General features: G+C 36.4%; 1 protein-coding gene and 1 pseudogene across 9 annotated transcripts in view; both read left to right on the top strand.

Moving 5' to 3' along the window:
* Positions 1–14,970, top strand: part of Ccser1 (coiled-coil serine rich protein 1) — a 1,182,362-nt gene that overhangs the window by 265,010 nt on the left and 902,382 nt on the right. The gene's annotated exons all lie outside the window — the stretch shown is intronic.
* On the top strand, positions 499–6,320 carry LOC105944547 (annotated as a pseudogene).

The raw sequence follows: 14,970 nt of genomic DNA on the forward strand, positions 1-14,970 counted from the left end.
CTTCCTTGCTTCCTTCCTTCCTTTCTTCCCTTTTTTTGTTCTTTCAATCTGTTTGTCTTTCCTCATGAGACAAGGTCTTACTCTGTAGCCCAGGTGATCCAGGAGCATGTACTCTTTCTGCCTAAGCTTTGTTAGTGCTGGTATTGACGGAATAAGTTGTCATGATTAACTTTTATAATTTAATAGACTCAACTTAAAGTTGAAAGAAGTTTTCTAATCTGTCCTATTTGCTGTAGCAGCAGAGATCTCATGTGTTTCACCAAATGTCCCAATCTGCAATAAATATCAAATGCATCCAATTCCAGTACCCTGACTAAAGAACAGAGAAGGCAATAGTAGTGTGGATGAGTAAACAAACTAGTAATGTAAATGAAAGAACAGGGGGACCATCTGTCAAGAATACAGTTGTAACAGGGCTCCTATTTGTTGGTGAGGATAGGATAAATTATTGAGATGTAGAAATTTATAAAGAGGCTGGAGGCGGTGCTCAGGGCAGCCATGGTAGAGGTGTAGCAACTCCGCATGCAGGAAGCTGTGGATGCCATGAAGAACGTGGAATGACAGAACATCCTGAAGATGTAGGTCCTCATGTTCCAGTGAACTGCTGGCTGCTATGAAGACAACCAGGCATCCATGCAGCAGGTGCACCAGTGCATCAAGCGCTGTCATGCACCTCTGGCTCAGGCCCAGGCCTTGGTGACCAGTGAACTGGAAAAGTTCCAGGACCAGCTGGCCTGGTGCACCATGCACTGCAATGAAAGGCCAGAGACTCCATGGATGCAGAGAACCAGGAGCTGCCAGTAAAATAGCAGCTAGACAGCTGTGTGGCCAAGTGTGTGGATGACCACATGCACCTTATCCCAACAGTGACCAAGAAGATGAAGGAGTCTCTCTGATATAAACAGCTTTGCCAACAACCATTGGAACTGAGGGCAGGAATCTGTTTTAAAAGAATGGAAATGTTGTCTTTTAAGCCAAGATTATGAGTAGGGAAACCCACAATGGTAACAAATGAAGCAGCTCATTGGTGTTTGAACACTGGCTTCTCTATGTTTTGATCCTAGGAAGTGAAATGGGAAAAACTGGTGCTAAATGTTCGGTCAGAGATTGCACACATGCATGTTTGGACCCTAAGTTTCATGTGGCAAGTGCCTGTCTCTGACAGTAGAGACCATCCTCATATCAACCCAGAGACCACGATCCTGGATTCTCTGACTACACAGAAACCCAAAGGCTGGCAGTTTCCTCCAACTGGCCTATGATCTAGAGAAATTGGAGGAGGAGTGTGTCTGTTGCCAACCTGTTTACTAAAAGTATCACCACACCATCTTGTATAAGCTATAAAACAAAACTTAGGGAAAAGGAGCCAGGCATGATGGTGCATGCCTTTAATCCCAGCACTCAAGAGGCAGAGATAGGCGGATCACTGTGAGTTCAAGGCCACTCTGGGACTACTTAGTAAATTTCAGGTCAGCCTGAGCTAGAGTGAAACCATACCTTGACGAAAAGAAAAGGTGGGGGGTTGTTGTTGCTTTGTTTTATATACAAGGACAAGGTATGGAGTTGAGAGGGAGGGCAATTTGAGTAAGTATAGTGAAAGGATCCTTGTTCCTTGTGTTTAACTTTTTCTGTTCAGTCCTTCCATGGCATCTTTCAATCTGGAGACCCCTGAAAAAGCATGGTAATGTCACCCTTAAAAACAGCTTTCTTCACTAGCTTATAGGGCCTGGAGACTTTCTGCAATAGAATGACAGAACGATCTTGCAATGACATTTTCCCCCTGAAGAGAAAAGGGGTTTGGTTGTGAGATACACACATCAGAGACACCAGATTCCAAGAATAAATGTAAAATAAGAAGTGTTAGCAAATTGGTTAGTGTTGCTCTTGGAAAACAAAATCTGTATAAAGGCCTGAACACCCAGCATTATGGAGCCCCTGAATTAACAGAGCTTTGTGGAGGTAATCCTCTGACAACCAGAGGCCAAAACAGTACATACCTTAAGCTAAGAAAAGCTGGGACTGCTACAGAGCCAAAAGGAGTCACACAAATCCCTCTGCCAACTGATATTTTTGCCTGGGGTCATTGCACCATGCAGAGTTCCTGCCCCCAGCATGGCACCTTATCTTTTGAATGAGCACCAACTTCTTACTTGAAATGGAGATATAGCTGTGTCAAAGCTGTGGTCTGTTTTTTAAAAATAGTTTCATTACCTCAAAAACAAAAACAACAAAAAAGAAATTTATGAAGAAGTTCACTGTAATGTGGAATTTGGAATTGGAACAATTCATGTGGTAAGAGTCCATGTTTCCCTGAACTTTCTGCCTTCTCATTTGCTACCCTCAGGCAAGCTTCTAGATGACATATAATGGCTGTTGGCAGCGAGGGGAAGGTGATGGCAGTGTAGAATAAACTATGTTCCTAGCAAGCATGTGTATGAAATGCTCTATATCTCTGCAGGTTAGAGATAGATACATTTCAGGATTCATTTTCACTTTTATGGACTTAGAAGTCATTACTTCCTATGTGGATCCTTTCCTGGCTGTATCTTAGTATGCTTAGTTCAGGGATTAGAGTACCAGACACTCAACAGTCTCTAGGCTGGAATCTGTTGGTATACTTTATGACCAGAAAAGTATCACAAGGGCAGACATAGCAGAAGAAAAAGTTAAATAAGAGTTTATAGCTAGAGCTGGGAAACAAGTCAGAACCATACCCAAACACAAGCCCACTCTACAATATCAAGCTACCATCAATCACAGTGTATAAGAGGGCCTACACCTACCATATTGTCTATCAAAAAAATAAGTGTTATCTCAATTTTCCGGGTGCTAACTTACTCTCCGTTGGAGAATCTGCTTCCCTTTTCCAGATAGATGCAGATCCTAAGAAGAGAGCTGCCCCAACATACCTCAAAAGGGGCCCAACTGAAACTAAGGACAACTGGCGAAATAAGCAAGGGTGATGTTTTCCTGTGAACCGGATACCAGCACAAAGGGGAAGGAGATCAACACAGAGAAAAATCAACTCCTATCAAATCAGAGAGCCAGAGCCTCAGAGGCCCCCAACACCTCAGCACTGAAGTAGACCAAAAATGAACCCAACATGGCTCAGGGAAATTTTGCGAAAGAGGGGGTGGAAAGAATGTCAGAGTCACATGTTGGGTCATGATATGCAGAGACATTTATCATGCCAATAACTGAGGGCTAACTGCACAATGCACGACCCATTTTCATTAACAAGGAGGGTCTAATAGGAGGGGGTAGATCACAGCTGAGCCTAAATAATGGTACCAAACTGCCTGTATTTACTGAAAAGAAAACTAATAAATTAAATTTAAAAAAATTAGTAAAGCAGAAAATGAAAGTAAAACATAAGAATCCCCCCAAAGATATCTACAGAGTGAACTTGATCAGGGGTTTTCCTATCCTTGGTGATATAACTTAATTGTTGAGTATAGGTGGATTGCATCACTTGGTGGTATCTTATATACACTGATGATTTGATTCGATTGGGAATCTAAAGTAGGCATCAAGTTCTAGTGGATTGAATTGATTACTTTGAAAGTATTTCATGGGTTCCTAATATGCTGGTGAGTTAGACAAAGGATTCCTTACTTTGTATATGTGGGCCAGCTGGCATCGTGGAGAGCCAGTGGTGCAGTCAGGTTTGCATTGCTGGAATAAATCAACCAACCAAGGGCAGCTTTTGAGGAAAAACATGTTTATTTTAGATTATAGACTCAAGAGGAAGTTCCATGATGGCTGGGGTAAACAATAGCATGAGCAGACGGTGGATATCACCCACTAGCCAAAATAAGGTGGACAATAGCAACAGGACAGTGTACCAAACAATAGCAAGGGGAAACTGGTTTTAATATGTATAAGCCCACCCCCAACAGTATGCTGCCTCCAGGAGGTGTTATTTCCCAAATCTTTTTCAGTTATGAACCTAGAATTCAAAATATCTTTGTTTATGGGGGATATCTTAATCAAGCCACCACACCTTTCCCCTGGCCCCCAAAACTGATAACCATCCATGATGTAAAATGGTCCAATTTTTTAAAATTTTATTTATTTGCAAGCAAAGATATAGATAGAAGAAAGATAGAGAGGAACGGGTGCACCAGGGTCTCCAGCCATTGCAAACAATCTCCAGATGCATGCATCACTTTGTGCATCTGGCTTACATGGGTCCTGGGGAATTGAACCTAGGTCCTTTGGCTTTGCAGGGAAGTTCCTTAACTGTTAAGCCATCTCTCCAGCTCCTCAATCCAACTTTAAAAGTCCCTATAGTTTTTAATCAATCTCAATGATGTTCAAACATCTCCATAGTCCAAAGTCTTTTAGCTGAGCCATCATACCAAAAATAAATTAAAAAAAAACATAATGGCACAGAATACACATTCATACTATAAAATATAACATTAGGCTTAGCAAAGAATATTCAACTGATACAAGATTTGAACAGGGCAAACATCAAATTCTTTAGCTCCAAGTCCAACAACTCTAGTCAGTGACACATCTCCAAATCCGATAATTCTAACCAGCAACAAGTCTCTGGAGTTCCAGTTTTACCCCTTCAGCTAGGCTATTTAATCCTGTAAAGCTTCATCTGAGTGCCAGCAGCTTTCTTTAGCAGCCATCTCATGGTCCCACTATGTCCACTGGTATCTATTGCAACCCATAGTTTGTCCTCATGCCTCCATGGGGTCTCCTTGCAGACATCCAGCAAACCTGCTTAACACTGCCCATTGCCATTTCCAAAACACAAGACCATGTTGTAAACTCAGTAACTCTCTTTTTCTTGCATTTCTTATACTCCACAATGCCAGGTAGGGTGCCAATTTGTTTATCCTGGGGAGAATAAAGCAAACTCTGAAGAACAAGACACTCCTTGAACAATCAGTCCCCTTCAAAAAGAGTCTTTATTTCTCCTGTTGCACTAATGCAGGTCAGCTGGCCCAATCTCAAAGGTTGTAATCTCTCATATAATTTCAGCTGAATGGGTAGAAGTTTCAGCCCAAAGATTTCATTTCTGTGCCATATCCCTCTACTCACACCAGTCTATTTCTATGCAAAACAACCATCCACAAGTTCTCAGGACACAGACATAACAACAAACCTGCCACACAAACTGCTTCTACCTCAGTCCAAGCAAAGCTCTTTCTCACCCTCATAAACCAAACCTCAGTGTCCATAGTTTTTACTGTATTCAGTTCTTTCAACTCTGACCAGAGTAGTCCATCAAGCTGTACTTAAAACACTGCAAGGCATCTCTTAGGCAATATTCCTTTTAAAAATCAGCACTAAAAGGCCAAAGCCACACAGTCAGGTGTCTAACAGCAGTACCACTCTTGGTACCAACTTTACTGTTGTAGTCAGGTTAGCATTGCTGGAAGAAATCACCTGATCAAGAGCAGCTTGTGGAAAAAAAAAAAAAGGTTTATTTTGACTTACAGACTCTACGGGAAGCTCTATGATGGGAGAAGAAAACAATGGCATGAGCAGAGGGTGGACATCATCCTCTGGCCAACATAAGGAAGACAATAGCAACAGGAGAGTGTGCCAAAGGAGAAACTGGCTACAGTACCCGTAAGCCCTCCCCCCAAAATACACTGACTCCAGAATGTGTTAATTCCCAGTCTCTGTCAACTGGGAAGCTAGCATTCAGAACACCTGCATTATGGTGGACACCTAAATCAAATCACAACAGCTAGCATAAGTAAGGACATTAATTTTTTTTTTTTTTTTTTTTGTATTTTGAGGTAGTGTCTTGCTCTAATCCAGGATGACTGGGAATTCCCTATGTAGTCTCAGGGTTGCTTCAACTCACAGTGCTCTTTCTAGCCAGGAAATTTTGTATTTTGTTCTGATAGTCTGAATTCTAGAATTATAAAATCCTTGAGCTCATAGGGCCTGTCAGGCTATACAGATACCTGCTTATTCTTTTTCCTTTTTTTTTCCTTTTGCCTTTGCATTTTTTTATTAGTTATGGACATACTCAGTATATAAAGAACTCTTGTTGGTACCATCCTTACCCTCATCCCTGCCCCCCCCCCCCAAAGGGAGCCTGCTCATTGAGGATGCCATTTATCCCCATGGGGATTGTGGTTCCATGCATTGTAGAGGTAACTTGTGGCTCTAACAATCTTTTCACCCCCTCTTCCATGAAATTCTCTGAGCCATGTTGATTTCGTTTTAGGTTTACTTCAGGGCTGGGCTCTTAGGAGCCTCTGAATCTCTGGTTTGCTTGGAGTTCACTGTCCTCTGTGTCTATCTCCTTCACCCTTGTTGTGATGTCTGCTTCACTGAGAAAGTAGCATTCTTTCTCATTTCTCCAATTCCACTATAGTTTCAGCTGGGACCCTGCTAAAGTGCAATGGAATGTTTCTGTCCTTTAGTACTGCTTCCATCTGAAAAAGAAGCAGATTCCCCAACAGAGAATGATACCCACTTACTCTTTGTAGTCATGTAACTGAATAGCTGCCTAAAATATTGGGGCTACCTTGTGGCTAAATTTCTTTATCTTCTCTTTTACAGGTTTTATTTTTCCTTTCATATTTTAGGGCCCTATGTTTCTGAAAAAGAGGCTATGAGATTGTGGGCCAAAGTAGTATTTGCCATTGCTTTCCTATGTCTTTAATTATTCTGTTTGGAATGTTGGTGAGCTTCATTCCACTTCAGTCTGTTCTGCTGAGCTTTTTCTTGTAGATGTGATGGCTTCTGTGTCTACTTTCTATGTGTGCTTCCTGGTTTGGCTGAAGTGCTCTGCAGAGAAAACAAAATGTAGTTCTGATGTCTAACACTGACATCTGAACTTTACTTCTTTCCTACATTTGGAGCCTGAGTTGATTTTCCTGTCAATTCTATACAGTTCTTCCTCCTGATTTCCTGATTGTGATTAATAATGTCATAACCTAGCCAGTTCTCCAAACTAAGTCTCTGTAATGCAGTTCTCCCTTTAATTCCCATATCAAAATGTTGTAGCTTCTGTTTTCAAGGCTTCTTATCAGAGTCATTATTGTGACCTGAGTTTGGTCACATATTCACCATTCAGCTCCCATGTTAGTTAAACCATCTACTAGCTAAACTCCATACCCTCGCTCTTAACCTTGAGGAGATTGTCATCTATATTCTTACCAGTCATGTTTAAAGTCTAGTTTGGCTGTTTTTCTTATAATAAGTTGTCTCATTGGGGCTTTGTTGATCCAGGGTTGTTGTGGGAAACATTTTCTCTAGGAACACTCAAACAGATGTCTATTCATCCCAGATAGGGCAAAGATGAAAGACCAAAGTTGAATTGCAGCAAAATCCAACTTGGGCTGAAAGGATGGCTTAGCAGTTAAGACATTTTCCTGCAAAGCCTAAGGTTTGATGTCCAGCAGCCATATAAGCCAGAATCACAATTGGGCGGGCACAGGTGTCAGGAATTCCTTTGCAGTGGCTGGATGCCCTGGCATGTGCACTCTCTCTATCGACCTCTCTCTCTCTCAAAAAGAATAAGCAAATAAGTTAAAAATACTCAAACTTGGGGATTCAAAGTGTTTATTGGGTTTACTTACTGGAGCATGGATAATGGTGTTGGCACATGAGAAAGCTCCCTGCACAGGTTCTAGACAGCTCTTCAGGGAGGAGAATCTCCCCTCCAGTTTTTACTGTTTATATAACCTTGGGGAGGGTCCTTGTGACTCTTGTAAGTTTCAGGATCTTCCTCAAACCTTGTGAGTTGTTTATCTCATGTTTCAAGATCAAAATACTCCCTCCTCCCAAAAAAGGAGGGGATGTTTCAATTTGGATTAATTTGTTATGCAACACTGGCACAATTGAAACCCCATTTTCCTTGAAATCTAGATCTCAATGTTTACCCCAGTTTTGTTCAACCTTTGTTGAACATTTAACCCTAGACGAAGAACTTCTCTTTGACATTGGAACTTCTGATTGTCTGATACCACATCTCAGGTCTTTGCCTAGGTTCTATCTTTATTAAATGTTTTCTACTTATAAGGTCTAGTGAATTCTAAAACTTACTATACTTCTCACATTTTCTATGAAGAATCCAAGATTGAAAGTCTAGAAGACAGTAATGCTGGGACAACATTGTGGTATTCCTCATCATCATGCTGTGTTACAAATGTAAAACAACATGCTTTTGGCTACCATCTTGTAAGAAGGTTTTGAAAAAAGGAATGCTATTTAGATTTCACAACATTATGATGTCTGTTGCAAAGTACAGACCTATTGAATTTTAAATGAAAGGTTATTTTCTATTCTTCAGATACTCCAGTTGGATAGGTTTATAGTATCTGTGATAGCATTTGCTGTCTGTTCTAACATCTCATTTTAAATTCTGTATTCACTTACCCTAATCAACACTCCAAGTTTATATCCAATTCCTCATTAGACTAAGGAAATGTCTTCAGTAAAGAAATCCTAATTTGACTACTGTTTGAATGCAAATACACATTAATATTTAAAGTATAAGTGAGTTAATTCTTAGTACATAATTAAAAATAACCAATATAATTTTTATTTATGGATAGGAAAATGAGTGAAATGATAGGAGAATCTCTATGAGTTGGAGGCCATCCTGAGACAACCTAGTGAATTCCAGGTCACCCTGGGCTAGACTAACACACTACTTTGATAAAACAAAAAATCTACTATATATGGTAATAATTGAAAAGCCTGGGCATCAGATTCATACCAACCCAAAATCATCACAGCAAATATTCACGCAATCACTACTTTAAAATTTAAAAGCATAAATTTTAAAATACTTTGTGCTTGCATAAATTATTTATATAACTAGAATCTTGCTTCATTTTGTATAAACAGATTTTATTATATTTTAACTTAATTTTCTTAACTTTAGACTTGATTAGTTATCAAATAAGGAGAATATTTCCATGTATTGTCTTTCTAAATTATATTTTATTTATGATGAGAGAGATAAAGCAAGATGGAGGGGGAAAGAGAGGATGAGAATGAGCATGCTAAACCTGTTGCCACTCGAAAAACACATGAGTCACTTTGTGTATCTGGATTTATGTCATTACATGGGAATTGAACCCAAGCTGGCAGCTGACAGGCTTTGAAGCAAGCATGTTAACTGTTAAGCAATCTCCACATCCCCCTTTTCTTTCTTGTAACATGTAATTATGTATGCATAGAAATCATTTACATGATTAAAGTATCTAGAAATAGCATTGGATTTGAGAGTAGTTATGGTTTTAAACATTCTTTGTAGTTTGTGGAAGTAAAATAGAAAACTGTCAAGATCTTTGAGTTAAAGGATTCAAGTTCCAGACTTGTTTCTGCTTCTATGACTTAACCTTGCTTATGCTAAGTTTCATTTCCTGGAAGGATGGTGTGTTGTGATTCACATAACACTAAATTATGGTGTATGAAAATATGAAACTTTCTGAAGTTGTGTATGCAGTATATAAAAGACAGTAATATAATATATAAAAATCACTCTAAAATGCCAATAAAATGATTATAGACATATAATCATAAAACATCATTATCCAAATAGTATGTCCAATGCTCATAAATTTGAAAGCCTGAGAGATAGACGATTCTTTTAAGTTGTAAACAGTAATGGAAATATTTATAATGTTTGAAGAGGAGCTCAACATGACTAGATAGCAAGGCAAAAAAGAGTAAAGAAGCACATTTCATAGGAAAAGAGGAACAGCATTCCAGGCAATGTAAAGGAAGAACTTCTGAGAAATGTGTAAATCTTACTTATTTCTCCTTTGCTCAGAATTCTTAAAGAAGATTATTTCTTTATATTATAAAAATATCATAAGAATTTTTTTAGAATTAATCTTTTCATGGGAAATCGCATAGTCTTATACTGATAAGGAATTCTGGAAGCCTGTTTTCAAGAAGATAGAGCTTAAGTATCACCCAGCAAGCTGTTATTCTCAGCAAGTGGTTATTCCAAGGGCACATAGTTAAAAGAGAGCTAGTACAAAGACAGTGGGGTGCCGCTTCCAAACACACGTTGTGTCTCAGTCTTGCCTTCTTTACATTGAAGATTAAGTTTTTACTACTGTAAAAATAAGAAAACTGAAATTCAGTTCTTTTTATTTTGTCCTTACATTTTCTTATAATACCGAAATTCCTATACTTATTTTATTTGGATCCTTACAATTTATGCTCAGTCAAATTGTAATTGCCAAAATTGAACACCTACCTATAATGAGAAAGAAGATTAAAAGAAACACAAAATATATGAAACTTGACACCCCTGTTTATAAAATTATGTAAATGTCTGAAAAACTACAATTATAAGATTCCAAGTTGAAATGCTAGGCAATTAATATTTAAGATTAATTCTTCTGGGTCTTAAACACATACACTAAATATTCTAGTATTTTAACCATTATATATTTTGAAGCTATTGCAACAGCTACATTACTTTTGTCAAGATTAATCTTCTAATCTTCTATTAAATTAAATTTTCCTCTTTAATTGGGAGTATGATGTACTTTATTGTGAACATCAGATAAAATGAATATTATATTTTGAACAAATATATGTGAACTAATTTAAATGAAGATCATACAAAACAGGAATAATTTTAGTACTTTATTTTATTGACAACCTCCATACATATACACATAGTCATAATACCCTCCTTTGTTGCTCCTCTCCTGTTTCTCCTCCTTCTTTATAACAAGTACCTTTGCTATTGTTGATGTCATCATTTTTTTGTTTGTTTGTTTGTTTGTTTTTTGTTTTGTTTTTTGCTCTCATATTATGCAGGTCCTGTGTAGAGAGGGCTAGCCACTGTGAGGACATGTCATGTAGGCAATGGTCATGTTGTATCTGGAAAACAATATTCCAAAGCACCACTCCCCTTCCTTTGGCTATCACATTCTCTATGTTATGTCTCCCACAGTGGTCTCTGAGCCTTAGAGAGTGTGATTGAGATGTCTGTTAGTGATACACATTCCAATTTTATTTCTTCTCAGCACCTTTCAGTTTTCTCTGTAGTTACCACCATCTAAAAAGAGAGTAGCATTTAAAATTTCCCCCCTTGGTCTTGTGACCTCTGTAGTCATAGACTTTTGATTAGTTTTTCCATACCAGACATGGATTTCATCCCAAGGACCTGACCTCAAATTCAGTCACAGAGCACTGGTTTCCCTTATTACTGACATGACACCATTATACCTATTGGCATATTTTGCCTGGCTGGGCATCTTTATAATTTGTGGTTCCATGGCTGATTAAGATTGTTAATAGCTTTTCAACCCCAGCATGCTGCATAGTACTTTCCAGTGTCCTGACACCTAGTCAGGTGGGATAAATCTAGCTCAGCTTCAGTTTGATTTCTAAGTGTTCTTCAGCCCAAGCTGTCATGTCTTCAGCTATAGTTCTTACCATTTAGTTCTGGTTGGCAACTAAGAGCCTTAGGAATAGCCTTTATTGTTTTGGGGCATCACTCTGACACACAATTGATTGGGGATTAACATACCCTTGGCACTAAAAATTTCCTTTAACAATGTATGGCTTCTGGTGCAACTTTATTCACCCTCATAGGGTACTTCTACCCAATCTCTCTCTCTCTCTCTCTCTCACTTAGGTTTTGTATGGCTTATTCATTACAACTTTATTTTTTAAACCCTTTTCCTACTCTATCCTCTCCTCACTCTCTTCCCTTCACCCCACTTAGACCATTGCAACATCAGTAATTAAGAACAGAGATCATTTGTTGCTATAAAATGAGCAAGCCTCATCTGGGTCAGAAGTATTACTTATATGTTGAAAAAAGTTAATGCCCAAATCAGTTATGAATATTAAAATCTAACAATAATAAGCAATCATTAACATGTTAAGTTGATTTTCCCAGGTGTTTTACTGAATTAATCTTTGAAAAAATAGTTTTTTTTTTAATATAAATTAAAGTTAAATGCCTACGGCAGTATTTTCAATGAAATTTCTTTTTGTTTGAAAGGATATGCTTCATAAGTTTAGATGATTAAAGACTCTCAAATTTAAAGTATTCAAAGTATTAACAGTTTTATGAAAAATAAGCATTACATTAAGTCCATTACTTAAACAAAAGGTAATAAGAAACTTAATTAATTTAAAAATTATTTTCTAACAATAATTATTTTTGTTACTCAAATAAGATAGTATTATTGACTTTTCTTCTTGCATCAGTCTACTTTTTATACCTTCATTTCAAAATTTGCATGCCTACCATTTTCAAAATTTCAGGCGCATTTTTATATTGTTGAATAAAATCATCAAGCAATAGTTACTTTTCATGTCTCAGGTAACTACATTTGTATAGATCTAAACATTATCCATAGATTAACAGTAGTTTTTTTCTACCTATACATGAGATTTTTTTCCTTTAACACAATTAAAACTGGATTTTGATTTGACCATTTCTTGAATTTTTATTTAAATTCTGTCTTTAATAGTGAATTTATTCCCTTGGATTTAGTTTTTCAAACAAAATTAAATTAGTGCCTTAACTCATCTTGCTATTTAGTTATGAAGAATCAGACAAACGTTTTAAAATTTATCATTCAGCAGCTCACTGTTCTCTTTGTTATCAGCTTCACTTTCCACAGTTGTAAGATGGAGCTAACATCATGAGGTTTTTTCTTTTTTTTTGAAAATCGGGCTCATAGGTGAACTAATAGAAAAGTCTTTCCCATTAAACTTTTGTATGAAAATTCTTAATATTAGATGAATATATTATTTGTAAATACACTTGTAATCTAAATAGATAATCAAAATTTTACCAGATGGTCTTCCCCTAAAAAAAATCTAGGATCATTGCTCTGGTGCAATGGAATGTATATTAACTCAAATCAAAGTTAAGCGGACTCATCCATGTTGCAAGAAATATATAGGTTAACTTAATAATACAAATGATTATTTATAAAATTTTTCTCTTTTATATATTCATTACATCTTATGTACTTTGAATTCTATGCAGTTTGAATGAATTAGTGGATGTAAAAATTTATTTTGCTATTACACTTCAATAAATTAGTTATATTATTTAGGTATAAGTGAAGAAAATATATATGACTTTAAAGCTTTACATAAAATATGTACATTTTAGAAGGAACACATACTATTCCACATCTATTTTTATCACTATATTAAATCTTTTTGCCAACAGCACAGGGAAAATTATAGTGATTGAAAGAGTGAATCTTTATCAGTATTTGACAGAGAGGGAAAGTGATAACACAGTTATTTATAACAAAATTTAACTTGAAAGTGGCAGCTGCTCAGTATTTGATTTATGCATTTATTCTAGGTTGTGGAACAGAGTTCCACAGCCCATTGGATCCCATTTAACTGACTTTTGGAATATTTAAATATATATTTGAGTGTATGATCCTTAAGGAAATTTAAATGAGGAAATAATTGAGTAACATAACTTGCCAGTGATTTTACTTTTCCTACCATTTACTTAAATTGTAGTTGGGTTTTTTGTTGTTGTTTTGGCATATGAAACTCTTTGACATTTTCCTATTCAGTAATTGACACCAACCAGATTATCTTTGCCATCTCATATCAAAAATTCCTGCCTATGAAATATATGAATTTAACATATCAAAAATGTGAACTAAGCATCCAGTTAATAAAAATATTCTGAACTTTGTATGGTCCTGCTATGGTGTAATAAGATTGATAAATTTGTTTCTATCCATTTTCTTGTGGATATTCTGTTTTCAAACCTGGAGAATTATATCACTTCATTCATGATCATTCTTTTTGAAGAAGTAATATGCAGTATTGTCATGCGTTATCCCTTGTAGAGTACATTTGCCTGGTCTTCTATCCAGAAATATTTTCATAGTTACCCAAGAAGATATATTGCTATAAATCAGTTGTTAACTGCAATTCATTCTTTCCAAAATGTGTATGAGGAGATTTTAAAGGTCTACTAGGTAATTTTGTGCCAATATAGTTATTTTCTGTTATATCTTCCATTGCTGTGATAAATGATTGACGAAATTATGCCCTCAACATATCCCTTGAGGAAATATTTCAGGGGTTCATATAGGTGTTTGGTGTGAAATTGAATGTCATTTTTGTTGGTTTGTTTTTGAAATTTAAATGACTTTCTTGTAGTGCCAACTGCCTAAATACTTTATTTGTACATCTTTGAAACTTTTACATACAGTTCATCTACATCTTTTTCTCAATGCTTTCATAATATCTTCATACGTACATGTATTTATTATATATTTTAAAATAAGAATGTGACATAATATTTTCATTGTCATCAATCATGGAATTGGTATTTGTATTATACTTAGGGTCTTTTTTTTTCCATCTCTCCTTTTCAACATAGCATAGTCTAAATAGTTAAATACTGTCAGAAATGAATGCTGTTTTATTCTAAAACTTGTTATAAATTATTCTTGTTAAATCAGAATTTTCTACATGTCACAGAAATGATGACAAAGCTTAACTTCATGTAATCCTTTTTTTTTTTTTTTTAAAAAAAAATACATACTGTCTGATAGTTCCAGATACTAGGAGATAGTACAGCTATCTGTATTTCTGTGGCCATTGGCTTTGCAACCCCTGTGTTTTTGATAGGTTAATAGTGTGTGCTATTCCCTAAAAGCAAGTCATAGTATATTGATAGTTGTCTAACAATCCAATGTGCTTTTCCACAATATCAGTTTTTGTGAACTTTAGGACTCATAGATGTAAGTAAAATTTTACACACTACCTTGAGATGCTTCATTGTTCTCTAAGGAAGGTTGTTTTCTATACAAATGTAGGTACCTGAGACATGAAAAGTAACTATTGCTTGATGATTTTATTCAGCATTATTAAAATGCACCTGAAATTTTGAAAATGGTAGGCATGCAAATTTTGAAATGAAGGTATATTTGGAATTTTCTTAGAGAGTGCATACTTTAAAAAAATGCTACAAAGGCTATGATTTGTTCTCATGTAACTATGTAACTT

The sequence above is a fragment of the Jaculus jaculus genome, chromosome 2 (genome assembly GCF_020740685.1).
Source record: "Jaculus jaculus isolate mJacJac1 chromosome 2, mJacJac1.mat.Y.cur, whole genome shotgun sequence".
Classification (NCBI taxonomy): Eukaryota; Metazoa; Chordata; class Mammalia; order Rodentia; family Dipodidae; genus Jaculus; species Jaculus jaculus.